The sequence below is a fragment of the Anastrepha ludens genome, chromosome 6 (assembly GCF_028408465.1).
Source record: "Anastrepha ludens isolate Willacy chromosome 6, idAnaLude1.1, whole genome shotgun sequence".
Lineage (NCBI taxonomy): Eukaryota > Metazoa > Arthropoda > Insecta > Diptera > Tephritidae > Anastrepha > Anastrepha ludens.
In genome coordinates, this window is record NC_071502.1 from 108501354 (window position 1) to 108529173 (window position 27820).

General features: G+C 35.4%; 1 long non-coding RNA gene across 1 annotated transcript; it reads left to right on the forward strand.

Annotated features, from left to right (window-relative positions):
- Positions 1–1269: 1269 nt before the first annotated feature.
- LOC128867663 (uncharacterized) lies at positions 1270–10434 on the forward strand. Its single transcript, XR_008455005.1, has 2 exons — positions 1270–1607; positions 9560–10434. It is a non-coding gene; the product is annotated as an uncharacterized LOC128867663 (long non-coding RNA).
- The last annotated feature ends 17386 nt before the right edge of the window (positions 10435–27820 follow it).

Genomic DNA, 27820 nt, shown 5'->3' on the forward strand with positions numbered 1-27820 from the left:
GGAAAATGTAATGATGTATGTATGGACATTTTAGAAATGTAAAAGAAAAATACACTTTTCTTTCTTTTTAAATAATTTTTTGATTAATTTTTTTCTGAACTTAATATTGGAACATTTCTAATTATTTTTTTGTTTGTTTTAATATATAATTAAGTTTTTTGGACTAATATTGGAAATATATATTTCTTCAAAATATATTTATTTTTTTAATAAGTTTTTTTAAATAAATTTGTTTTTGCTTTTTCTTGGTCTTAATTTTGGAAATGAAGAATGTGAACATTTTACTACAGAAGAAAAAAAAAATCTAATTAAAATAAATTACAAAACAATATTTTTTCTTCGCCTTAGTATTACAAAGAAAAGATATGGAAATTCTAGTAATGAAAAAATGGTTTGTTTTTAATAATTATTTATAAATATTTATTTTATTAAAATTTAATAATTTATTTTTGCTCTAATATTGAAAAGAGAAGCTATGAGCATTTTTTAATTAAATTTTTTTAATTTAATTTTTGCTTACCTTAATTGTGGAAATAAAAGATATGAACATTTTAGTAATTAAACATTTTTTTTAAGAATTCTAATTAATTTTTTTTGTTGTGTAAATATTGCAAGTAAAAATTATGAAAAAATAAAATATTTTTTTTGTTAGTTTTATTAGTTTTTTTTGACTTAATATTGGAGGTAAAATATATGATCATTTCACTACTACAATTTTTTAAATTTTTTTTTGTCAGTTATCTGGACTTAAATTTAATTTAGAAAGTAATTCAAAGCATTATTATTAATTTCTTTTCCCCAAGCATGACAAAAACCAAATTTGCTTAAAATCACATCGCTCATAAATTATCTAAGAGAAAAATGCCAGCAAAAGCTCATGCCCTCCTGAATGCCACAAGTGTTGCAATGAGCGCGAGAAAATAGTGAGAATGCCAACTCATGGATGTTGGCAAACCAAAACACTCTTGACACGAGCAACAGCGCCAGATGTGGCGGCAAGTGGCAAAAGTATACAGCGCAATGCCAATAATGTTTACTTCATTTTTGTTTTGTTTTTATTTATGTACTTATTTTGTTTTTTTTTTTTTGCAACAGAATTCGTAAAGCAGCAAATATCCAAAAGCAGCCAACTGTAGCAAGAGTAGAGGAGCCACATAATCATTTTACACACTAGTTGCTTAGTTGAGAAATTCACCACATGCACTAACACAAACACGTGAATTGGATAACGTAGCTCACCACTGCTGGACTGCTCGAGTGGACCGAGCAAAATCGCTCGCATAGCTGCCAGCAGCTGGTGCTTGGCATTTTTCACAAAGTATCGGGTTGTTGAGCGTTGCGGACGTGTGTTGACCTGAACGCGGGCGTCAATCGGATATTAAAGTGAAAGAAAAATAAATTCAATAAAACTTAAAAACAGCTAAGTAGCAATTTGAGGAATTGGACAAATTGACAAAAAAATTTGTAAAAAATACGTAAAAGGAAATAAATAAATCATTAAAAGAAAATAAATAAATAAAATTATCTAAAAAATAGGTGTTTAGCTAAGAACACAAAAACAATAACAAATATACATTCAACAAAGCGATTAGCGGCTTGGCGCTTGTGTAAGTGAAAACTTTATTAGCAGATTTACTGAATTGAATTCATTCACGCTGTTCGCTTATTCTTTGCTCGCAGCCACTGGCGGCTGGCTGTGTGTCGTTGACAGGCCGACTGTGAAGCGCGCCACACAATGCATTACATTTTTTTTAATTTGTTTGTTAAATATTTTTGCCAAAGACCAGTTTGTGTGTAGGGGTGTGGGAATTTGTGCGGGAAAATATAAAATTTATTTTGCATATGGCCAGTGTGACACTGATTGGTATACCGCCGGCACTGCATGTGAACTTTGTGCAATTTTTGGTGATTTGATGGAAGAGAAAATTGTATTTTATACCAAATTTTTTGTAGAAGAAAAGGATTATTTTGAATTTTGGTTAATAAATTTAAGAAAACATTTATAGTCAGAAGGTAGAAAGATAATCGATATGTTAAAATTTTCAAATAAGTAAAGTGTTCCAGCAGCCAGAAAAGGCTGAGTGGACTATAACAGAAAAAAACTAGATTTAAATAAAAAAGGTGGAACCAGAATAAAAAAATATACCTTGAACGCTGCTGAATCCAGACCTGCTTACGCATGTCTCTTACCCGATCAAAACTTATAGAATCTGAGTCTTTTCTGGTGGTGTCACAAAGCATGATGAAAGTAAATCTGAAAAAATGAGCGTAGAAAGAAGAAGGCTAAGTCTCTTAAACTGGTATTAAACCGTGGTGCTGTACCAGGAAAGTTCTTACTGGGAATGTAGAATCTTAAGATATTTAAAATTTATAAATTCTCATTATCACAAGTCACTACAGACTGTGAAGGCAGGTACACAGGCTTGGAGCATTGTCTAATTCTGCGTCGCGTCCATAGAGATATTATCAGCCATGGTGCTGAACTGTGATGAGGCGAGAAGAAGAGTCGAAAATATCCTAAATCTTGGTCTGATAGGAACAAAAAACACATATAGTCAGCACATAGCCCACTGCCAACTAAGATTCTTTTAAATAATTGGGTATCGTTGAGAAATTGTTAGTAGTAAAGGACATAACTCGAAGGGTATACCACAATTTCAGATATGTATGTCAGTGATTGTATGAATCTGTGGCTTAAATTCAATAAATAAGTTTGAGCATACAGATAGCTTTGTTTCATTTTTATGCCAGCTCCCTCCAGTAAACAATCCTAATATTAATTTCTTCTATAAATCGAAATCAGAATTTACGACAGTGAATACAAATTTAGATTATTTAAAAAAATTCAATAAAAAAAGTTCATTCTAATTTAAGTCGACTATCTACTACGGTATGTAAGATATGTAAATAATCAGGTCCGACGAGAGGGGGTGGATCGGGGACTTTTTACCCCGGGTCCGAAGTTCTCAGAGGGGCCCGGACTCGAGATTATACGTACTTATATAAATTAAACATAATTGAAAAGGACCCACATTTTCCCCCGGGGCCCGGATATGCTCTCTACGGCCCTGTAAATACTCGTAATACTCAGTTATATATTACTGAGTTGGAAACCAAATAAAACAAATTCCGGAAGCGACCATCCCCCAACAAAAAAGAGCAAACGTCCGAGTTCCGTCCTACCAAGAAAAGGCTTCTCATATTGTAAAAATTTGTCAGCCATTCGGAGGCGGCTTAAAACTGTGGGCCCCTCCATTTGCAAAACAACATAAAGATACACTCCACAAATAGGAAGGGGAGCTCAGCCAAACACCTTACAAAGAAGGTGCACGACAATTATACATAAAAAGGCCACACACGCACTAAGATAAAAATTCGAAATCAACTAAAATTAATTAAAATTAACTAAAATATTACGAGTTAATTCTGAAATAGCTGAAGTGCCTTGTCTTGCCTTTAAATTCCATTAGCTCAATTTTATTTCACACATCTCTTTTAGTGTTTGCAGCTTAAGAACCTTTTTTACGTACCTGTCCAACGAAATTCTTACTTAACCGGTTTTCACTTTGCGCTTATACACTCACCCCATTAGAAATTGGCACAATAAAACAACAAAAATAAATAAAATAAAACAAAATAACTGTAAACAAAGGCAAAACTCTTGAAAAAAGTCACAACTTGCCACTTTAAAGTCACATGAAAAGGCGCGTGCAGTAGCAACCGTGACCGTCGCCACAAAAACCAACAGAGCAACACCTACGCAATTTTACGTTGTACCGCCACTCGCATTTCGAAGCGCCCACACTGTGGTAAACAATAGCCGTTAGAGTGTTAGCACCCTTGTGGCATTACTGATATTATCATATTGATTATTTTATTTTTGTTGTGTGCTTTTCGCTTAAGATTTGTTATTGTTGTACATTTACTATTACTCCCAGTAGCGCGTGCATCCACGCTTGTCGCTCAACCGTCGTTCAGAAGTGTATTTACTCGCATATCTACTTGTGTGTATTTAGTTAGGGGAGCGTTGGCGTGCGGTGCGTATACGTAACTTGTTGATACTCGAAAATGAGAGAAGAGACCCTAAGCCAGTAGCGTACGCTTTGTGGTTTTCAAAGCGCGATAAGCGTATGTGAATATATATATATATATATATAAATGTGTGAAAGTAAATAAAAATAAAATATAATAAAAACAAAAATATTTATATTAAGGAATTTCAATTAATTTGGTAAAACAATTATTTTCGTCTTCAGAGCAGAAATATTAGGTATTGTTCATGATTTAGACAATTGTGTATATGCCAGGTATGTAATTGTGGTTACTGAATTAGGTTTGCTTAGGCGGACCGCTGTTAAAACTAATTCATTTCGTCACTACATAGACTACTTGTGGTCTCAATGCTATCCTTACATGCCTTTAAATCGGAAGCGCTCCAAGTGAGTCTGTATGAAAACTAAGTGGCAGAGCAGTAATCCAAAGTGCATTTTTCGCAGAGATAGTCATTTGAAAAGCAAGCAGAAAATGAACTCTGCGTCGCTTTATATATTACAGTCGGTTGTATAATTATAAACGAAGAATTATCTTACTTACCTTTTTTACTTGGTGTTAGAGAAAATATTTTTACATGCATTTTTTGGGCAAAAGTGTTAAGAGAAAAAAGTTTTTAGATTATTCAAAATATCTGTTATTTACTCACGCGTGTTATGTCTGGTATTTCAATTCTTTTTAAGAACTTTAAAAATCCGATTCGGCGTTGAATCAAGTAACTTTTGGACTAGTAGCGTGCTACGCGAGTCCAAGGATTGAAGAATGGCCTCTTTCAACTATTTCTTTGTGGAGTACAGTTTATTTCTTCCATAAATCCCTCTCACGTTCCCCATGATATGGATCTCTCGAAAAATTGATGGCCACTCTAGAAAGGGAATAACATTGTTCAACACACCAACTCAAGATGGCATGAGATGAATGACAGGCCGCATTATTTTGCTGGAAAACAAGATTTTCGACAGAATACACATTGAGGAATGGTAGTAATTTATTCGAAAATAAGCTCATATTCTCTTCGGGTCTAATGCGTGTTGATGGAAAGGGGATATTGACTTTTCCAAGTATACTCCCAGTCCCTCACACTATCAGGTAACCACCGCAAAAAATTTTTTTTTGTTTTAAATGATCTTGGCTCTAAACGCAAAGCTCGCCAATGCTTACTAAATCCATCTGGCCCATCTAAGTTAAATTTATTTTCATTAATTGGCAAAATTTGAAAAACCTATACGTTTTTGAAAAGCTATTTTATTTATTTTGACCCACCATATTCCAAAACGATCTACATATGTAGGTGCATATATCAGACTTTAAGTATTTTTCAATGCATCTACAAAATGCAGGTTAAAAAAATTGGGTGCAACATTTAATTTTTGCTGCTGAGAGGCGAAGGTCAGGAATTTATAATTTATTACATATATTTGCCTTTCTGAAAAGTGTCAACTTTTATCGAAGTACTATTTTTTTTTTTTTTTTGTTGAAAACTAAAAACAAACCGAGAGTTGAAATTCAAAAAATCCTATAACTTTTTCGAAAAATTATACGTTTTTTCTAACAAAATTTGTCAACCTTTTTCGAAGTACTCACCTTGTTTTTTTTTTTGAAAATTAAAAAAAAAATAGTTCAAAAGGTAAAATTCAATAAATTTTTTGTCGACTTTTCTCGAAGTACTGAAATTTTTTGGTTTTTTGTTGAAATTTAAAAGGAAAAATCAAAAGATCCTTAACTTTTTCGAAAAACTACACATTTTTTCCAACAAATTTTATGGACACTTTTCTTGAAGTACTGACATTTTTTTATTTGTTGGAAATTTAATAAACAAAATTAAAAGATAAAAATCAGAATATCCATAACTTTTTCGAAAACTTATACATTCCTTCTAATAAATTTTTGTCAACATTTTCGAAGTACTCAAATTTTTTTTGTTGAAAATTAAAAAAAAATTCAAATATCCATTAAGTTCAAAAACCTAGTTTTTTAGTAACTCCCATACTTCATATCGTTCACCCTGTATATTATAATGAACGAAGGTTTTCCGTCTCGTTTTGTAATCAACGGAAGAACCGCTTCTTCCTATTAGTCGGCCCATTTCTCGAGATGACTTTTTTTAGAAAGCAAAGGCTAAAATGTTACCTTTTTCCAATTCTATAAGTTGTCTGCCACGCGGCATTTTAATAAAAAATAAATACTAGTATAAAATGGCAATACACCTCAAATGTCTAGATTTTGCTTTTATAATTGCGTAACACTTACATTTGTTTACTCTCTTCTTGCCTCCATTTAGCAGAGAAGCTATTTAGATTCACACAGTAAGGTATTAATATATCAATCCCTGCTATGGGTAGAGGCACTCAATCACACACAACGGCAGAAATTTAGATAAATGTTCGTTCCAATGCCTCAAGATAAAATGCAAAGATTATTTGTGCTTATACAAGTAATACTAAAATTTTGAGACTCCGAAACCTTAAACGGTGGTTAAGCCTCTTTACACAAGGTACCGACAGGAACAACAGTACGAATATAAGCGTTTCGTCAAGCAGACATTGAGGCAACAGTTTGAAGAAACACCTCAATTTTTTCTATTGACAGCTCTCAGCTATAAGATTTGAGCGCACTTAAGAATCACCAGTGGTATCAATTTTGTGATAGAATTAGTATCAATGATTCATTGATTACCAAAACAGATTCATATATCACTGCTTGCATTTTGCCTTCTTCTGCAGCCTCCTTCCTCTCGTTTTCTGAAATGAGGTGCGCCAATACACGGAATCGCTAGAAAGCTATTTCCAGCCACCTGTTTTCTGACAAAGATCTCTTGCAAGCAATTAAGCTACTTTCCATTCCGCCATTCTGATTAAAGTAGAGTGATGTGGTTTCTAACCACTTTTGCAGCATGCATTTATTGCTCACACTAGCTGGAAGTGGCCGCCGCTTAAGCCAATAGGATATTTTAGCAGAAGCAGGCATTGCCGCACAAAGCTCAATGCTTACTCAAGTCTGTTGACGAGTTAGAGTACTGGTTTGTCATCTAAACCTTACCTTGCAAAATAAATAAATAAAAAAATGAATGTGCCTTGATATTTAGATTCTTCAAATATATCACTCACATATACAATTGTATATATAAGTAATTATTTATGGGGTGGAAAAAGGAGGAAAATATGTTTAACAAATTTCTAAAAAATTAAGAAGATTGAAGTTGAAAACCATCCATGTTTCATTTCTCGCTTTTTTTTTCTTATCAAACTTACATTCTGTCAAAAAGGTACCCTGGGGATTTTTCAATAAACGCAAAATAATAGTTTAATCATCAAAATTTATTTTGTCGCCTTCAAAATGGGCTCCATTTGAAGCAATACACATAGCCCAATGGTTAGTGCAGTCATCAAAGCACCTTTTAAATGCGTTTGGAGAGATCTTCTTCAGCTCATTCAGCGAATGGCTTCTACTGACTCAAAGCGGCGTTCGCGAAGCTGCAATTTAAGTTTTGCGAAAAGGAAAATGTCACAGGGGGCTAAATCCGGAGAATACGGTTGTTGTTCAATGATACTGGGTAGTCGAAAAAGTCTTTTCGTATTTCTAATCAAACCTGAACTCATTTCTTTTATATTTATAATGAACTTTATTAAACCGAATATGTACCATTTTGGTCGACCACTTTTTGCCATTTTTCTTCTAGAGACATTATTCCATCAATGAAAACTTTTGTGGTTTCTCGGCGAAAAACTGCGACAAGTAATTTTCACAGACTTCTCTTGAAGTCAACTTTACTCCATCAAAGGAGTTCTGCATTGACCGAAACAAATGGTAGTCCGATGTCCGATGGTGCAAGGTCAGGGCTATATGGTGGATGCATCAAAACTTCCCAGCCAAGCTCTCCCAGTTTTTGCCGAGTCATCAAAAATGTGTGTGGCCTAGCGCTGTCCTGATGGAAGACGACGCCCTTTCTGCTGATCAGTTCTGGCCGTTTTTTTTTATTGCTTGCTTCAATCTCATCAGTTGTTGACAGTAAAGTGTAGAATCAATCGTTCGAGCAGGCTGGAGCAGCTCATAGTGGATGATTCCTTTCCAATCCCACCAAACACACAGCATAACCTTTCGAGGCGTCAATCCTGGCTTTGCGACCATTTGTTGTGCTTCACAACCCTAGCACCATGATCTTTTTCGCCCATTATTGTCGTATTTGATATACTTTTCGTCTCCTGTTACCATTCGCTTCAGAAATGGTTCGATTTCATTTCGTTTCAGCAAAGAATCGCAGATGTTAATTCGGTCCATTAAATTTTTCGCAGACAATTCATGTGGTACCCAAACATCGAGCTTCTTTTTGTAACCAGCCTTTTTTAAATGGTTCAAAACCGTTTGATGATGAATGTTTAGTACCTTGGCGATGTCATGGCAGCTTATGTGACGGTCCTGGTCAATCTTTTCCATAATTTCATCGACTTTTTCAACGATAGGTCGACCGGAACGAGGTGCATCTTACACATCGAAATTTTCAGAACGGAAGCAGTGCACATCTACGGTTTACTGATATAATTAAATGCCAAAAACAAGTTAATTGACAGATGACGCTCAAGCTCTGTGGCACTATAGAGAGCAGTTTCAACAAAGTGGTGCCTATGCCTAAACAGCCTACGAGTAATTAATTTTTTGCAAACGAAATTGGCGGAAAGAAAAATTTCACGATACTATAATTTATTAGCCACCAAGATCGGTTGAGTTAATGCCTTACCAGCTGTCGGAATCCGTTTTTTAAGGAAAAAAAATTCTTGAAGTATAATCAAGAATCATTTTTTTTTTTTTAATTTGACGTTGGCATATTTTCTACTGCTGCGAAGTAAAAAAGTGAGCATCTTTTCTACTGTTGAAAATCTTCATCTTTCTTTTGATGTGAAAGTAGGAGGGAAAGGTTGGCAGAGTAATATTCTGACTGAAAACTCCCCTTATAACTTAAGTCTAGACTTCCGTGTCATTTCTATGCTTTCGAAGCGGCGCTAGCTACTATCAAGAAGGTAGTCATTGAGTCATTGAACTATTCAGTCCTTAAAAGGGTAAAAATATATTCTGTCAGGAGGTAGCCAAAGTCATTGCCGTTGCATTTGAATATTTTGCTACCTCACAAAGTTCCATTATTACCCAGTTGGCTAAGCAGACATCTCATGGGGTAATTTCTTTGTGCAAAGAGATGGTATGGGTGCCCTTATGTAATAGTTTGTAACTTTGAAAAACTTCAGAACTTCATAAAAAATATGAAAAAAATAAGTAGATATAAAAATTATGAAAAAAATGGAATAATAAAGTTTTCTTAATACCTACTATTATTTTTTTTTTTTTTTGCTTGCTTGTTTATGGCCTAGATTTTCTAGTTGCTCATCAAATGTCAAATCTTTTTATTTAAGAAACAAATATTATTTTATTTCATAAAATAAAAAAAAAAACAAATACGTTTATAAGTCACTCGATTTTGTTATTTAATTTGCTTATTTTGAAATCATTTTACTTTCAGGTAAATTTATTTGATTTCAGCCAGCTGTTGAGTACTAAAAAAGTAAAGGGCAATTAAACGCCGATAAAAGCAAAAACAACCTACAAAACAGAAGGCCAAGTAAAAGCAAAATAACAATAAAAGAAAAACAACCAAAAGCAAACATAAAATACTGTAAAATAGAAACAAAAAAATTAAAAAAAACATGCGTTAAAAATTCCAAAATTACAGCTGTGCAATATCCGCATATATTGAGGAAATACCATCACTCCAACACATACATCAAAACACACACACGTACATGGCAGCTTAAACAGCTGTAGGCAGTCAACAATAACTCCTACGCAACGCAGAAACTACAAAGAAAAAATTGTGTGAAATTTCACAGAAAAATTTCGTTGAAATCAAAAAAAAATTTATAAAAATAAAAAAAGAATATTGCGAATATTCGCAATCAAATGAATTAAACAATAATAATAAAATATGCCAAAGTGATTTGTATACAATACTGTAACCAAGCGTTGAAGAGTGCGAGTAAAATGGCTAAGTAAACAAAGGTAAGGAAAATTGCGAAAAAAGTTGTGAAAAAAAACAATAAAAATAAACATTGTGAGGGAAATAAAAGGAAATACATAAAAAAATCGATGGGCAATAAAATCGATTGAATAAATATAGCTGTCTGTGTGTGAGTGACGATATTTAGTGGGGGAAAAATTGCGAATAGCTGAAGGTGTGTCATAAAACCTAGTTTAAATAAAACAATTAGGAATAGCGAGCGAGAGTGTTGAAGATATGTTGAAAGTGGCAATCTCCGTAATTAATAACTAAAAATAAATGAAATGTTAACTGAAAAATAAATTAAAAAAAAAAAACTGCTGTATATAGTTGTGAAGCAAGTTTTCAGCGTGAAGAAGTTAAAATACAGCACATTATAAAAGTCATAAGAAATCTTATAAAACCTATGAAGTGAAAAAAAGTTTTTTTTAATCTAAAAATCTGGGTGTTGCAAAAATAAAGCTTAGAATTTAAGAAAATATACAAAAATGTTTGAAAAAAAAGAATTTTAAAAGCCAAAAAATTCATGCGTTGAATACAAAATATTACAAAAAAAAAAACGCCAAAAAACAAAATAAGAAGAAACGCCATAAAATTCAACTCACCATTTTGAGAAAAAAAATCAGATTATCGCAGCAACAAATTTAATGGATTAATAACTGACATTACGAGTACTCACAAATTCAATAAAAAAAAACCATACTCTAGTATAGCAACTTTTTAAGTTTTAAGAGCAAAGCAAACTCTTGAAACTTAAACTCAAAACTGCAATAGTAACAACCACCTTTAACACCACCTAAACACCAATTTGCCAACATGTCCGAGACGCAAGACAACAATGGCGATCAGCAGTTGCTGCAGGAGGAAGCTGGCGGTAGTGAGAATAAAATGAAGTCTCGCCTGCGTAAGGGCGCACTAAAGAAGAAAAATGTATTTGCGGTTAAGGATCATTGCTTTATACCGCGTTTCTTCAAGCAGCCTACATTTTGCTCGCATTGCAAGGACTTCATATGGTGAGTTGTTAGTATGTAGAAATTGTTCAAATATAATTTAATAAGGAATAAGTTAGAAGAAACTTGAATTGAAAAAATGAACTATTGCTTACTTAGCACAAAAAAATATAAACTAATAAGTAAAATTAAGCCAGTGTAGCGATTCGGGAAATAATCGAACACTCATTTGTGTTGAAAGCTAGTTTTATGTTCATCATACGCCATGTACTACCTAGCACTTATCGACAGATAGCATACAATAACTGAACGCTTCCTAAAATTAGTATAGCGGGAACGTAAGTTCAGCCAAAAGCTAATATATAATTATATAACCCGCGTGCGCTTTAAGTTCAAGTAAGCCGCATTTCTTTACTCACTGGAAAAAATTTCATAAAAAGGTCAACTTTCGGTGACTTCAATACTAATTCTCTGGTTTCTCTTCAGTTGTTGAATAAATCTGTCACTTTTCACTAAAAACCCTACGTTAAGTCCAATCGTGCACTTTTCTACTCTTATTTCATATAGGGTGGAACCTCACCATTGCACCATCCCGCATTCACACATCATCTGGAAGTAGGTCCCAGTGAGACCGTGCACGTATGGTTCTAAGTTGAATGGATAGGTTAGGTTAGGTTAGCCTGGTTGGCAATAAGCCACGCATAGACCTTGTGGTTCCTAGCGATACCAAATTAAATGAGCATGAATACTGGAAGTAGACATCATGTGGGATGTCAGCGCTTTTGGCGAATGTAAGCAGAGCTGGGAGACCCGCTTTTGGAACGTTCTCCAGACACTCAAAGTTGGATGGATATTTTCGTGAAAGAATATTCCGTCTGGATCTTAAATCTTCCATATCATTGCTATACTTTCAAAGCGGAGATAACCACTAACAAGGAGGCACTCATTCGGCTGCTCATTAATGTTGTATCCTTTAAAGAGCTAATAAGTGTATACTTATAGGCAAATTGCAGCCAAAGCTCTTACAGTTGCATCTGAAAATCTCGTTACCTCAAGACGCTACATGACTAACCAGTTGGCTGGTCAGACATATTAATACGTGTTTTCTTCGTGCAAAGAGGAAGTAAGGGTTCCTTTGGGTACTTGTGGTCTGCTTTTGGCTAGGTGGGCCTGAAGGCAGATTAGCAACCGATGCGCAAGTACACTAGCATGCGTAGGTCCATCTGCCTCCACGTTATGGAAAATTATTATAAAGAATGCTTATAAAGGTCAGAATGCCGCAACTCTCTATAAGGTGAGAATCAGCTTAAAATCGAGTTGCATCTACGATGTGGAAGATAATGAGGTGGAATTATCCCGGCATCAGGTATTTCTACTGTTTCCTTTGAGCCACCCCTGAAAAGCCATTAGTTCTGGATACTAATGGCCTGTGAAATTTTTCTATTATCTAAAATCCTCCACCGTTCAAATATTGTCTTTATTCGCATACTCTTGCCCTTTCATACTCTTTCCCTTTGCTTGTAGCACAATTCACAGCTTAAAGTAGTCGTTTAAGTGCACCCGTCTTCTGTAGAGGGCTATCATTCACTTAATTTAACTTAGTAAAGAGCAGCACTTTAATAAATTTTTGAAGGGGTTAAAACCTTTTAGTTTTTTAACGATCTGAGCAAATAACATAAAAGGTACAACTTTTCAGACATTTTCATTATTAATCATGAACAATTGGCTGATTTGGCAAAGAGTAAAACCACCTTTGTATGTAAAGGCGATGTGGTTTTTGACTGGCTTTGCCCATTTCAAGGTGCAATTTATGTTACTTGATATAAAGAATACGATATGTACGAAATTTTGTTTATATATGACAAATTTACTTTAACGAATGGAAATTCAAATATAAATTTAGTGCTGGTGGCTACCGTAGTTGTAGCTAAATTTGTTGGTGCTGACACTGCCATTCGGAAGTGCACAGGTTCAAATATCTTGACATGAAACCCTATTTGAGAGACACATTTGTTTCTAATAGTCATTTTTTCTAATGGCCACTCCTCTGTAGGCAATGGCAAACCTCCTTCGATTGTATTTCTGCCATAAAAAGCTTCTCTTAAAAAACTAACTCCCATTCAAAGTCGGCTTAAAATTGTAGGTCCTTCAATTTGTGGAAAAACATCAAGGCGCACACCACAAACAGAAGAAGGAGCTTGACCAAACATGAAACAACGATGTTAGCGTCAAATATAAATATACAGATGAGGCTTCAGTGGTTTTAAAAAATTTCGAAAAATAATTCTTAAAATAATAAATATATTTTCCATTTTATGAAGCTTCCGTTTTCATTCAAAAATAATCAATAAGTCGTTTGAGAGACAACGTAAATTTGAAATCGCAATATTTTGATAACAAATCTGGTCTCGGACCCGTAATCTTTACATATTTCACAGTCATGGACTTGGGAGTAAAATAGCGCGGAATCTAAAGATCTGTAATATTGCTTAAAGGTGCTTTAACCGAGAGGAAATTTCAAACCCATCTCTTCAGCAAATAAAAAAAAAAAATAACTGAAAAACCCCCATTTGAAATATTTTCAAAAATATCGCTACTTTAATGATATTTGCATTCAGACTTATTTTTTTATTATTACTTCATACCAAAATTGATTCAAAGTCATAATTTAAGACTCATTACAGTTGTCTACCTTCTAACATAAACTCAACGATAAATGAAGTCTTTAAAATAGCTTCAGAGGAATACTAAAACAGTAGTCAAACAATCTGAGTCTTAATCCTAGGTTAAAATAAGAATTAAAGGTGATACTTAGCGTTATCGTGTGGATAACCTTAGGCAAGCGCCCGATTACATCTCCAGGTTTATCGATTTATACGGCTTGGATAGGCTTAAATTTCGCCCACGGCCAGAATTCTTGAAAACATTGAGCCCCACAAACAAAGAAGCAGAAGATTAGGTGAAAAAACCGCAGTTTGCACTTAATATTCCTTCACCTTTAATATTTTGCCCTTCAGTGTCTTCAACATTTCCTCTTTTATTCGTTATTTAGGCGCTGCTGCCACAGTTCACTGCGTAGCCTTTGGCCTTTAATAATATTATGTTATTTTCAGTATTATAAAAAATGCTTTAAGTCTATGCGGTAGCTAAAGCAGAAAACCAACGCTCGCTTGCTGATGTTTTGAACCATAACCATAAAACCATAAAAATAAATAGAAAAAATATATAAAAAAAAAATTAAAAAAATATTTATATTAGATAGACCTGCACTGCCTGCGCTATCCGTGTGCTTTTGCACGTGCTTGTTGTAAACTAATATTGCAAATTGGTTTAAAACTACTGCGGTCGACAATACGTATCACCTCGTCAAACAAAAGATGATACGCTAGCTTGTGGTCTTGCCAGCTATGGTACATTGTTGTCTATCTTTTTGTTCCGCCAGCCCACACACACACACACCACCACCATATTTCAGCGCTCCAAAAGTGTAGGGTAAATCGACACTGTAACCCGTCATTCAAATAAATATACACAATTCAATTTTCACGCCCAGCTGGTGGTAGTAGTCGTTCATTGCATGATGAGCAGGGCGGCTGCCTATCAGTCTGGCTAAGTATTGTGTAAAGTGAGTCAGTCACATATTTACTGTCGCCCACTTTTGCGTCGCTGGTGTTAATTGTTATTTCCTTTTGTTATTGTTACTTTTCGCATTTTGTACCTTTATTGGCTCCATTTCAAAGGTAAAGTGGAAATACGAATAACGCAAAAAGCAATCATGAAAAAAGTGTGCGTGTGCGCGTAAGGTGAGAAAATGGTGAATGACGGATGTCTCGCGGAATTGTGTCAAAGTGAATGATGTTTTTGACGAGTAAAATACACAGATGCATCTGTAGAATAAATACGTGTGGGAGTCAGTGTGTGTGTGCACCTTTCACAGTGTGTAATCTAAGTGCTCCCACGCGTTCTCCTCACAGCGTGAAAATAATTCATTTGATCATTCACCTACACCCTACCTCAAAACTGCGAAATAGCGCACGTGCGAAACTTGTTTCGTCATGCACGTTGCCAGTTTTATCACTAACGCGAAAAATTTTAAGTATTTCCACTCAAAATTTACAGCGCATAAAAAGTTCAAAGTTTAATGCGCTGTAACAAATAGTTTTCTTACATAGTTGACAAAATGAGGAAAAATTAATAAAATAATTATATTTGTGGGGAAAATACCTGTAGTTATCGTTAAGATATCGATAACACTGCTCAAAAATTTCTCGATTATTTTCAGATATATATGAAAATACCTGCTGCTTTTAGAAATATGCCTATAATTATGAAAAAAATATCGATAAACATATATCAAAAAAATTCTCAAAGTTATGTGGACATTTTTAACACACATTTCCAAGCATATTAGAATCCCTAGAAAGTGAAAATATGCAAATTTGCAAATGAGGGAAATAAGTAACATCGTATGCGCGTGAAAAACAAAAAACCTTTTATAAAAAAAAGATATTTATAGAAAAAAATTGAAAATTATTTTAATTAACGAAAGTGTAGACATATTTGAATGGGTATCTTCGGCGGCCGTCGTAGCCAAATGGGTTGGTACGTGAGTACCATTCAGATTTCACAGAGAGAACGTAGGTTCAAATCTCGATGAAACACCAAAATTAAGAAAAACATTTTTCTAATAGCGACCGCCTCTCGGCAGGCAATGGTAACCCTCCGAGTGTGTTTCTGCCATGAAAAAGCCCCTCATAAAAAAATATCTGCTGCGCGGGGTCAGCTTGAAACTGTAGGTCCCTCCATTTGTGGAACAACAAAAAGACGCACACCACAAATAGGGGGAGGAGCTCGGCCAAACACCCACAAAGGGTTTACGCGCCACATATAGATATATCTTCCAAAGCATTTCAGTACCTGGAAATTTCAAGAGCGCAAATAAGTAAAGAGTGGAGATAAGCCAGTGGAAAAATAGAAATAGATACTAAGCATTTTTTTTTGTTGTTCCTTGTTCACTCCACTCGGGAGCATAGGGCCTCGACAAGATTCAGTCTTGCGTTGGTTTCGTTAATCTATTTTGCTTTCTGGCAGAGTAGGTGATAAGCCTGCCGCTACCAGTCCTAAATAGTTGGAATGCCCACCTGGCGTTGCTTAGGAAAAACGCCATCTAACTGTTTAGAGCGCCATCCGTGTTTCACATTTCTCTGGCAGAAGGATCACATTGATGGTTGAGGACTTCGCTAAATTTGGTGTATCTACGCTATTACCGCGTTTGCCCGCTTCCTCTTGCTGGCGCCACTGATGCAATGTGTAACTGTGTATGTTTCTTTGTTTTTTGATTGGATAATGATTTTGGGGTTGAGGCATGAATTTTGTTTTTTTTTAGAAACTAAGAGAGTAGGCAAGTTTGGAAAAGTGCGAGATCCGTGCTTTATGTGGGAATCGAACCCACAACCTCTGGGATGGCAGGCTAGTGCACTTACCCTAGACTAACTAGGCCGCCAATATTATACTATATTATATACATATTATACTAAGCATATAAACGATTTAAAAATAAATATTGGAATTGTATAAATCGATATGCTGACATTTCTCAGAGAAATTTGAGGACCAAATATTACAACACAGGAACAGAACAAAAAAAACGAAAACTTGATCCTGAAACCTGATCTTCTGAAGAAACAACAGTTGGAACATTCGCGTATGAAACTGCCATAGCCACAATTAGCCCCCACTCCTATGTAGCCTCCCAACAGCTCTAGAAAGAACTTGAAAAAATAACACTGGTTTCATTGAAAGAGTGGCGCATTAAGCCAAACCAAGCAAAATCTTCGCAAGTCACTTTTACACTAAATCGAAAAACTTGCTTGCCCGTTGAGCTCGCCATAAACAGGGCACAACTCCTAGCTATTTATGCCAGTCCGGAGAAAGTCCCTTGTGTATGGCGGAACACGAGCACAAATCCCAAGTAATTAAAAATTTTAATTTTCCTGGGACTTGTTGCTAAAGTGTGGATTTTCTCATTTTTTTACTGACCGTGGTTGAGATAAGAGCAAGCGGAATAAATATAAATATTAATAAAAAATTTTAGAAGAGTTTATAGTATTTCAAAAATGAGCCATCATTATGGCAAATAAAAAGTGAATCATTCAAAACACGTTTTTTCTTTTTTTCGTTAATTCGTTTATTAATGCAATAACTGCAAGAACACTCGCGTCATCCGGTTTTTTTTCGCATGCTAACAGTGCGATGCTAATAACGAAATGATGGTTTATGGATTTATGTACAGTGTGTGCGCTACGGACTAGGCACAATTCGTTGGGAATTGTGCCCTGTTTAATGTCCCAAAATATCTCGGCATGCATCTCAATAGCAAACTTACATGGAAAACCCTTTTGTTCATCAAACACAAGGCTCTAGAAATAGAACTTAAAAATCTATACTGATTTCTACATCGAAATTCTCATGTTTCTCTAAAAAGTAATGCCTCATTTACGAGACAATCTCGACACCGATATGGACATATGGCATTCAACTTTCAGGCATTGCAGCTAACTCCAACATCGAAAGGCTTTAAAATTTCCAGTCGAAAATCTATAAAGAACTCACACGTCTGTTATCAAATGTACAATTGCATTGTGATCTCATAGTGCCCACTTTAATTAAAGAAATAAGAATAAATGTCACATCACACAGCACTCCACTTTCTCTTGTCACAGAAATAATTCCGATTTCCATAACCTTCACCAGACTCAAGAGAAGAAAACATTTCATATCATAATAAATAAGTCTATATTATTATTTATCATAAATTGCATAAATGGTTACACTACTAGAACGCTGTAGGTATTTATACATATTTACTTTCCTGATAGACATCAGAAGAACTGCATTTTTAGATGCAAATTAGATTTAAAGTCTGTGTCGGAAGAAAAGAACCAGGTTCTTTTATTGTAACTACAAGATATATTACGTTCTGCTTTTTGCTGCATAATAGTCCCACTCAAGGGCTACGACGCCAGTGCTAACTAGGTTAGTGTCTTTCGAAACTTTCCCGTAAACGCAACCAAACAAAAATGAGGGAGAAGTACATGAAGCGTTTCGAGGCGGTATTTTTATGCACGCATTCGAAAGGACCGAAATTATCTCACGCCGCGACTGCAAAAGTAATTAAAAAATCAAAAAAATTTGTTGTGATGTGGAATCAGCGGTATAAGGTGTACAAAAATGTTGGACGACTTTTCCGAGCGCGGCTTGAAGTGGGTAACGCCAAAAAAGCAGGATAAAGTTATCGTGCAGCATTTTATTCGAACCCTTCTTTGTGACTACACCAAGCACGATCAGTTCTTGCTAAACAGGGAATAGATGTGAGTATCAACACCATCGAACCGAAGGAGGCGAACATATCCTTCCGTCCCACATCATCAAAACCACTGCTCTCAGAAAAACACACTGAGAATCAACGAAACAAGAAATTGTCGACACAGTATTGGACTGGCCTTCCCAGTTTCCAGACGCCAATCCCATTCAAAATGTTGGGGAACTATGAAAACTCATCCTGACGGGAAGACCAGTCCATGATTTAAAGCAATTCGTGCATTAAGTTCGCAAAATCTAGTCCTGTTTCTCGACGAGCTACGCAGAAAAGCTGGTTCAAAGCATGAAGAAGATGCCAGGCTATACTCAACAACGATGAAGACTACACGGCTTATTGAGTAATTGCGACTCATAGTTTTACCTATATATACTTTCAAGTGAAAAAATTTTAAATATATATCTTTTATACTTCATGAATAATCCCGGTTCCTTTCTTGTGACACAGATTGTAGATTCAAATGGACATCTTTCAGGTAAAATGTGATGCTCGATGCTGCCTGATACATAAGAAATTATTTGCTTTATTTCCCATTGATAGTTCAAAAAAAATATCTATACATAAATTTACCGATGTACTTTAGACAAAACTAAATATGCGCGCTAAGTATTTGACATTTTTGAGACAATAATATAAATATCGATTATTTTATGCAAATTATCGATATATTGCTATAGCGATATATTTTAGTGAATCGCTAATTTCTAGTAAGGGAATAGCGACATTCGTTATATTTCAGGTGTGCAAATATTTGAACACGAATATGGATAATTCATAAACATATATCGATATTTCTTTTTATCAGAATATTCTTACTGGTGCCTGAGTAGATTTTGCTTTATCATTTCAAATAACTAAGACGAAAAATATCGATATGTCTTAATGAATTCTGCTACAGCCTTATACAAGATTCAATGTATTGATTTCGATAACTCTTGAAAGAAATCGATATTTTGGTATATCGATATACTTTTATAATGATTAAAAACTTGTACTTTCGGCGTAATTCGCATTCAATGTTTGATAAGAATAATCGATTTCGATAATTTGATATAATATCGCTATTCTCATATAATATATCGTAAGATTTTTACTAAGTCTATTAATTTGGACTAAGAACGTATTTTAAGTGATATTCGAGATGCTAAGGATGAGAAATAGAGATGTTGACAATTCTACAAAAATCGATATTTTAAAATATTGACATATTTTAGTGAGGTCTAATAAATTTTGTATGAACTTTGTACCATATAGTTGATATCCGCAAGGATTGAAAAATTGTTTATGTACTAGAAAAAAAAATGTCAATAAGCATTTATGTGTACACGAATATTACGTTATTTCACATAATTTTCGATTAAACATATCGCTGTCGATAACTCTACGAAAAATCAATACTTTAATATAGCGATATTGCTAAGCTAAACTTACAATTATTCCAATAACCCTACAAGCCGATACTCAAAATATATAGGACTTAAAACGCTGAGAAAATTTCAAAAACATAAAAAACTTACACTTTTATGTATCGATATATTTTAACCATTCCACTGTGCTCTCCATTGCAAGCTCAGTTCGTGAAGGCGCTAATTTTTTCACATTCATTGCTTCTATTATTTTGCTTCACACACACATACTATACATACAAATAACTACACATGTGCCGCCTCCATATCTATTTCTGTGTTTTGTTTCGTAAATTCCTAATATCGATTACTATTCCCCGTATGTTCGATTGTGGGTTTTTACCAATTTTCTGTTTTGCGTTTTTTTTGTTCTTGTTTTGGATTCCCTGAAATGCTCTATAGCTTTGCTCGCTTGCCCGATATTTCACATGTACATCGATTTTTCTTTTTCTATTTCCCAATCCACCCACACACTCAACTGCACGATATGTACATCGAAAAATTGCACAAGGATATGTACCGCCGTTCTGTTATTCACTACCAGGCAGTTTTTAGTGCCTTTAGCATTATTTGTACAGGAACACACACACACACACGTATACCACAATGTGCATTTGCCTTTTAGTAGACTGTAATGACTAGAGGTTTTGTGGGCGTACTTATATGTTTCGCTGAGTGGAATGTTTTTAATTTTGAAATAAAGGTACCTACAAATGGCATAAATGGCATATATAAATGATTTTTGGGCAGCTTGTGGGGAGGCGAAGGAATGTAGAACATATATATTTGCGTGTACTATATGTGCAGCAAAAGCTAAACTCACCCAATCTTCTGAAATTTGATTGCACAGGAAATTTTCATTGACATTTTCGTCATTCCCGCAGGATAGCTTGAGTGGACTTTGCCTTCTTCCTACAGCTCCTACGAAAACTTCTAAACAAGGCTCCAACATTGACTGCCTAATGGCGAGCTATCCAATGACATAAATTTTTGAGAGTCACAACTGATTCTGTATTCCTCAAAGGCTTCTCAATAAATCGCACTTGATGCGGAAATTTCGCTTGTTGGCGCATCCAGACAAATGCAAATAGATCTCGACTGAATTTGTTTTTTCATAGAAACCACAGAATGTCACTAAACTAACATTTTCACAGAAGAGTTTATTAGCTTAATGTCATTTTCGAACGAAATTGATTTCATTTCAATAATTTCTAAAGTTACTAATGTTCGTAGATGATGAAATCAAGTCTTATAATTGTGAGGATATTAGATTTTGACCCTATTGAAAAACAAACTTCTTATTGGGAACCCCTTTAGTTCATCTAGGCTTTTCCCAATTTGGCCAATGTTATTGAATAATCGCTGAATAACTCTTGAAAAAGTCTGTTGAGGAATTTCAGTGACTTCAAAGTTTCACATTTTCTTTGGTCATTCACATGGGGAGTGGTTTATATTGTAATCGATTAGATAATTTCATGGCATTTATTTTTGACGTGATAACGTCTTATAATTCGATTTAACAGGCTGCACGCACGAAAAAATGTGTCGTTACCTTGCTCATTAGTGTTACCTTGCTCATATGTAGTTACCTTGCTCATTAGTGTTACCTTGCTCATTAGTGTTACCTTGCTCTTTAGTGTTACCTTGCTCTTTAGTGTTACCTTGCTCATTAGTGTTACCTTGCTCTTTAGTGTTACCTTGCTCATATGTAGTTACCTTGCTCATTAGTGTTACCTTGCTCTTTAGTGTTACCTTGCTCTTTAGTGTTACCTTGCTCATTAGTGTTACCTTGCTCTTTAGTGTTACCTTGCTCATTAGTGTTACCTTGCTCATTAGTGTTACCTTGCTCATTTGTCGTTACCTTGCTCATTGCATTGCATGAACTGCAAGCGAAGGCGCGGAACGAACGACAAAGCAAACGAACGGCAACGTTCGACATCTTGCTCTCTCCTACTTAAGTGAGCGTATATATGTATGTATATGCGCATATGTACATATATAAATTCACGTATTTGTATTTGCATATGCCTTCTTATTGATTATTATTAATTTGATTCACTTGAAGAATTTAAAATAAAACCAAGTTTGTTAATAATACCTGTTGTTTTAATGTTATAATTATTAATTTTTTTATTATATACGAAGGAAAAAATGTATTTTAATATTTACCATATACCTTATAAGATATGTTGTCTATACTAATATTATAAAGAGGAAAGCTTTGTTTGTTTGTAATGAATAGGCTCAAAACTACTGGACCGATTTTAAAAATTCTTTCACCATTCGAAAGCTACATCATCCACGAGTAACATGGATTATATTTTATTTTGGAAATAGGGCTCGAGATATAGGTCAAAACGTGGACCCGGGTAACCTTCGGATGTGTATGTACAATATGGGTATCAAATGGAAGCTGTTGGTGAATGCTTTAGTTCAGAGTATTTTTCATGCCGCTCCGTGACTAGGGTCTCGAGATAGAGACCAAAACGTGGACCCTAGAATGTGTTTGTACAATATGGATATCAAATTGAAGCTGTTGGTGAATGCTTTAGTACAGAGTATTTTTCATGCCGCTCCGTGACTGGGGTCTCGAGATATAGAACAAAACGTGGACCCGGGTAACCTTTGGCTGTGTATGTACAATATGGGTATCAAATGAAAGCTGTTGATAAGTGCTTTAATACGGGGTAATCTTCATACCTATTGATGACTAGGGTCTGGAAATATATGCCAAAACGTGGACCCGCCGTGCCTTTGCACCGAATTAAACCAAACTTACACACATTGTTAAGGATGTATTGAAGATGGTTTCCGTATAGTTTGGATACCTATTGGTAGATAGGGTCTCGAGATATAGGTCAAAACGTGGACCCGGGTAACCTTCGGATGTGTATGTACAATATGGGTATCAAATGGAAGCTGTTGGTGAATGCTTTAGTTCAGAGTATTTCCATCCGCTCCGTGACTAGGGTCTCGAGATAGAGACCAAAACGTGGACCCTAGAATGTGTTTGTACAATATGGGTATCAAATGAAAGCTGTTGATAATACGGGGTAATTTTCATACCTATTGATGACTAGGGTCTCGAAATATATGCCAAAACGTGGACCCGCCGTGTCTTTGAACCGAATTAAACCAAACTTACACACATTATTAAGTAGGTATTGAAGATGATTTCCGTATAGTTTGAATACCTATTGGTAGATAGGGTCTCGAGATATAGGTCAAAACGTGGGCCCGGGTAACCTTCGGACGTGTATGTACAATATGGGTATCAAATGAAAGCTGTTGGTGAATCCTTTACGTTATGTTATGTTATGTTATGTTATGTTATGTTATGTTATGTTATATTATGTTATGTTATGTTATGTTATGTTATGTTATGTTATGTTATGTTATGTTATGTTATGTTATGTTATGTTATGTTATGTTATGTTATGTTATGTTATGTTATGTTATGTTATGTTATGTTATGTTATGTTATGTTATGTTATGTTATGTTATGTTATGTTATGTTATGTTATGTTATGTTATGTTATGTTATGTTAGTTATGTTATGTTATGTTATGTTATGTTATGCTATGTTATGTTATGTTATGTTATGTTGTGTTGTGTTGTGTTGTGTTGTGTTGTGTTGTGTTGTGTTGTGTTGTGTTGTGTTGTGTTGTGTTGTGTTGTGTTGTGTTGTGTTGTGTTGTGTTGTGTTATGTTATGTTATATTATGTTAAGTTAATGTTAACTCATTCTCTATATCCATACAAAATATCTATCAAACAAGTAAAATTAAAATTTTCTTTTGAAAAATGCAACCATTCAATCAGTATTTTCTTATGACGTTATCACGTTAAACTATCGTCAGTAAACCGACTTTACAGACAACCTCTTTTTTTTCTACTTGAAGTAAGTACAAAACTATGAGTCGCAATTACTCAATAACCCGCGTAGTCTTCATTGTTGTCGAGTATAGCCTGTCATCTTCTTCATGCTTTGAAACAGCTTTTCTGCGTAGCTCGTCGGCAAACAGGACCAGATTTTGCGAACTTGATGCTCGAATCGCTTTAAATAATGGACTGGTCTTCCGGCAAGATGCTTGTTCATAGCTCCCCAACATTTTGAATGGGGTTGGCGTCTGGAGACTGGGAAGGCCAGTCGAATACTGTAACGTCATTTTCTTGTTTTGTTGATAATCAATGTGTTTTTCTGAAAGCAGTGGTTTTGATGATGTGGGATGGTAGGATAAGTTCGCCTCCCTCAGACGACGTTCGATTGTGTTGATACTCACATCTATTCCCTTTTTAGCAAGAACTGATCGTGCTTGGTGTAGTCACAAAGAAGGGTCCGGCTTAAATGTTGCACCATCACTTTATCCTGCTCTTTTGGCCTCACCCACTTCAAGTCGCGCTCGGACAAGTCATCAACATTTTGTACACCTTATACCGCTGATTACACATCACAACAAATTTTTTTGATCTTTTAATTACTTTTGCAGCCGCGGCCCTTTCGAATGCGTGCTTAAAAATACCACCTCGAAACACTTCATGGTATTTTTGCTCATTTTTGTTTGGTTGCGTTCACGGGAAAGTTTCGAAAGACAATAACCTAGTTAGCACTGGCGTCGTAGACCTTGAGTGAGACTATTATGCAGCAAAAAGCAGAACGAAATATATTTTGAAGTTACATGAAAAAAAACGCTATTTTCTTTTAACACAGATTGTATGTCCGCCGCGATTACGAGTTAAATGATCCAACCAATCAATCCAGTTTTGACTACTTTTTCCAATAAATCTGGGTGTATAGCGGCTTGAATGTTAGCTTCCAATGCTTCAAGAGTTGCTGATTTTGCGGCATGAACCAATTACTTATCATAAAGAGTAACTCTAAGCCGTTAAATCGGTCGCACGAGGGGTCAGTGCACAGAACCACTTCTGGAAAAAAAGTTTTCACAAAATTGACTTTATAACACTTCGATTGTTAAGCCTGCTGTAGGGCAAGTTGTGCCATCTCATTGGAAACAAATGTCGTCAATGTTTAGCTGATAAATTTTGGAAAGAATAATTCAATTAGGAAGGCTCAATAGAGCTCGCCATTCAGCTCGCGTAACAGCAGCTCCTTCATCATTTCGAAACAAACGAGGACCGATTAAACGATTAATGTTGAGTTGCCAAGCCTTACTGAAGGGGAGTATCAACACAGTACCGCATTTTCACCTCTAAAAGCCTTAATTATCGATATCGATAGTTCTCATGCAACTAAAAAAACAGCCGATATTAGACACTTTGATTAGACATTCGGCATTAGGAAGCATTTGGTGGCATACTGAATTGAACGCTGGCAACTAAATCACTGATTACTGCATGAAGCATCGACTCGACATGCTTCAAAATAAACCGTTATCTTCATACTTACACCCGTAAGCGCTCATGGACATGTGACTCCATTATTTCTGAGGTAATTTCGTGCATCTAAAACAACTGTGCTAACCCTGAAAATATTCGCGATACTTACTTATGGAAAAAAAGATATAGTAAGAGACCTCTGGAATGGACTTGAAAGAAATCAAGCCCACATATATATCAGTCTTTAGTCATTAATAAAAGTTACAGGAAGTCCGTCTAATCTCAAAAATTTTCACCCTCGTTTCACTCTCGTTTCTCCTTTTAATTTGTGTTTCTCAAAACCGCAAATAAAAAACCGACATACCTGCACTGCATATGCACACACATACGTACATGTGCCACCAGATGTCTGTGTTAATGACAGCGGGAGGCATCTTTTATGCTGTCACGAATGTTTGTTATTTAACCGCATAGCCACCTAGCAGCGAATAGCCGATAAATGACATAGAAACCAAACAAATTTGAAGTGGCGTGCAACACAATAAAGCCATAGAAAGTAATATGCACCGAGTTGAGAATGCAAAGCAAAAATTTCACATATCTACATACACGCATACATATAATACAAATATACGATGCAAAATAAATAGGCAACACCACAGTCAGTCTAATAGTTCTGGTAATTGAAGCACTTGACCCTGCGGTGAAATAACAGGTGCGAGGCCCATTACCGGTTTGATAGGGAAGCCAAGCAAGTAGTGAAATTTTGCTCTGCAGTAGAAAGTGTGAACGAAAACAGACAATGCGATAGATGAATGCCACAGTGAATACCTACATGGTGGCAAAATAGTGGCAAAAGATAATATAAGTAATATAAAGTTTGGAAGAAATGACTCTGGTGAAAATACAATATCTAAAAACAAAAATGCAAGTGGATGGCCAAGGTGGCAGAAAAGTTGGAAGAAAAGACTTTCGGTTAATCGTCGGTATTATTGCAGAACATAATCCATGGGGTCAACATATGAATACCACTGGAAGCATTGAGGACCCAATTTGCCTGTCTTGCTTAGAGAAAGCGGATTGCTTTGAGCCTTCCCGCTGTAAGTATTCTGGATTTGCTGGAGCAAGGCTGCGAATTTTAAATTCCGGGAACGAGTAAAATTCGTTTTTCAAACTGGAGGATATTTCCAGATTATCCAAAGAGTTTGGAAAATTTTCACAGGTCTAGCTACCTCTTTTTCTCTGTTCAATCCTGTCTTTTTCCTTCTGTTAATTCTCTACTTTCCTCCTTGATTATCTATCCTTTCACGTTGGCTGGGTCATGTCAAACGCTCCGGCTCTGAAAGTATTCGATGCGGTACCAGCTGGTGGTAGCAGAGGAAGAGGAAGGCCTCCTCTGCGTTGGAAAGATCAGGTGGAGAAGAACTTGGCTTCACTTCGTGTGTCCAACTGGCGCCGATTAGCACGAGAAAGAAACGACTGGCGCGCTTTGTTAAACTCAGCCAAAATCGCGTAAGCGGTTATAGCGCTAACTAAGACGAAGAAGAAGAAGTCAACTATTTTTTGGCTTTATAAAAAGTTAGGATAATCTGCTATAAACCTAGTCCGAAAATTCCAATAGAGATATCATCACTCCACTGAAATTCAGTTTTTAAATCTTTGATGACATTCTTCAAAACCCTTTATTACAAAACTTCATTTATTAGTACTCAAATTGCTGCCGATTTTGTTCAAGAAATATTTAAATTTACGAAATATTGAGACAGAAGTGGTTTGCGTTTTGACCAGATATTATTTATTAATGAGAAAAAGCTCCACTCAAAACAAAAAGAGTTTCCCTTAATATTAACATCCATTTGTAATTTCACTTACAATAGGATAGAGGACTTCAAGCGTAGTCCTACCATTACCGAAAGCGATGAGTGTAGTAGATCTCCTTCTGAGACTACCTTACTTACTTACTTAGCGGGCAACTACAACCAATAGTCGGTCTTGGCCGCTAGCAAACGCTTTTTTTTGGTGAGTTCCATCAGTACCTTTCGAAAAGAGCACCTTCTTTGCTGGAGCGTTATTGTCCATTTGCTCAACGTGACCAAACCAGCGCAGCTGCTGAATTTTAATGTGCTTCACTACATCGATGTACTTAACTCGTAGTTCTAATACGAGTAACCACCCATCGCTGTTCGTCAATGTCCAGGACTCAGCACCATACAGCAAGAAAAAAACGCTCTCTTCTGAGATCACCACTTTAAAAAATATCCGCAATTGCGAAAAATTAATTACTTTTGAGGCAACTGCAACCATTGGCATACCCACTGAACACCTCAAGAATATTTTCTAGAAAATGTTAAGCAGTAAAAAGCAAACTTCGCGATGGGCGCCACATTCTCTCACTACGCACGCGTCTTAAAAAATTTGACAAATTTACATACATTTTTATTTCTGCTTTTTTTAAATTCATTTTTTTTAGAATTTTTAGAAAATGTTCAAGTTTGTAGTTTGGCATCTCATTGAATTTAGTCACTCAAGGTGTTGCTTGTTTTGCTTCATGCAGAAAAATTTCGAGCATTCGTTATAAGGAAAAGAGCAGAAGATCGGCACCAAAACAAATTTCAAAACGAACGCGATTTTTGGGCCACTTATAACTTGCCCTTTGT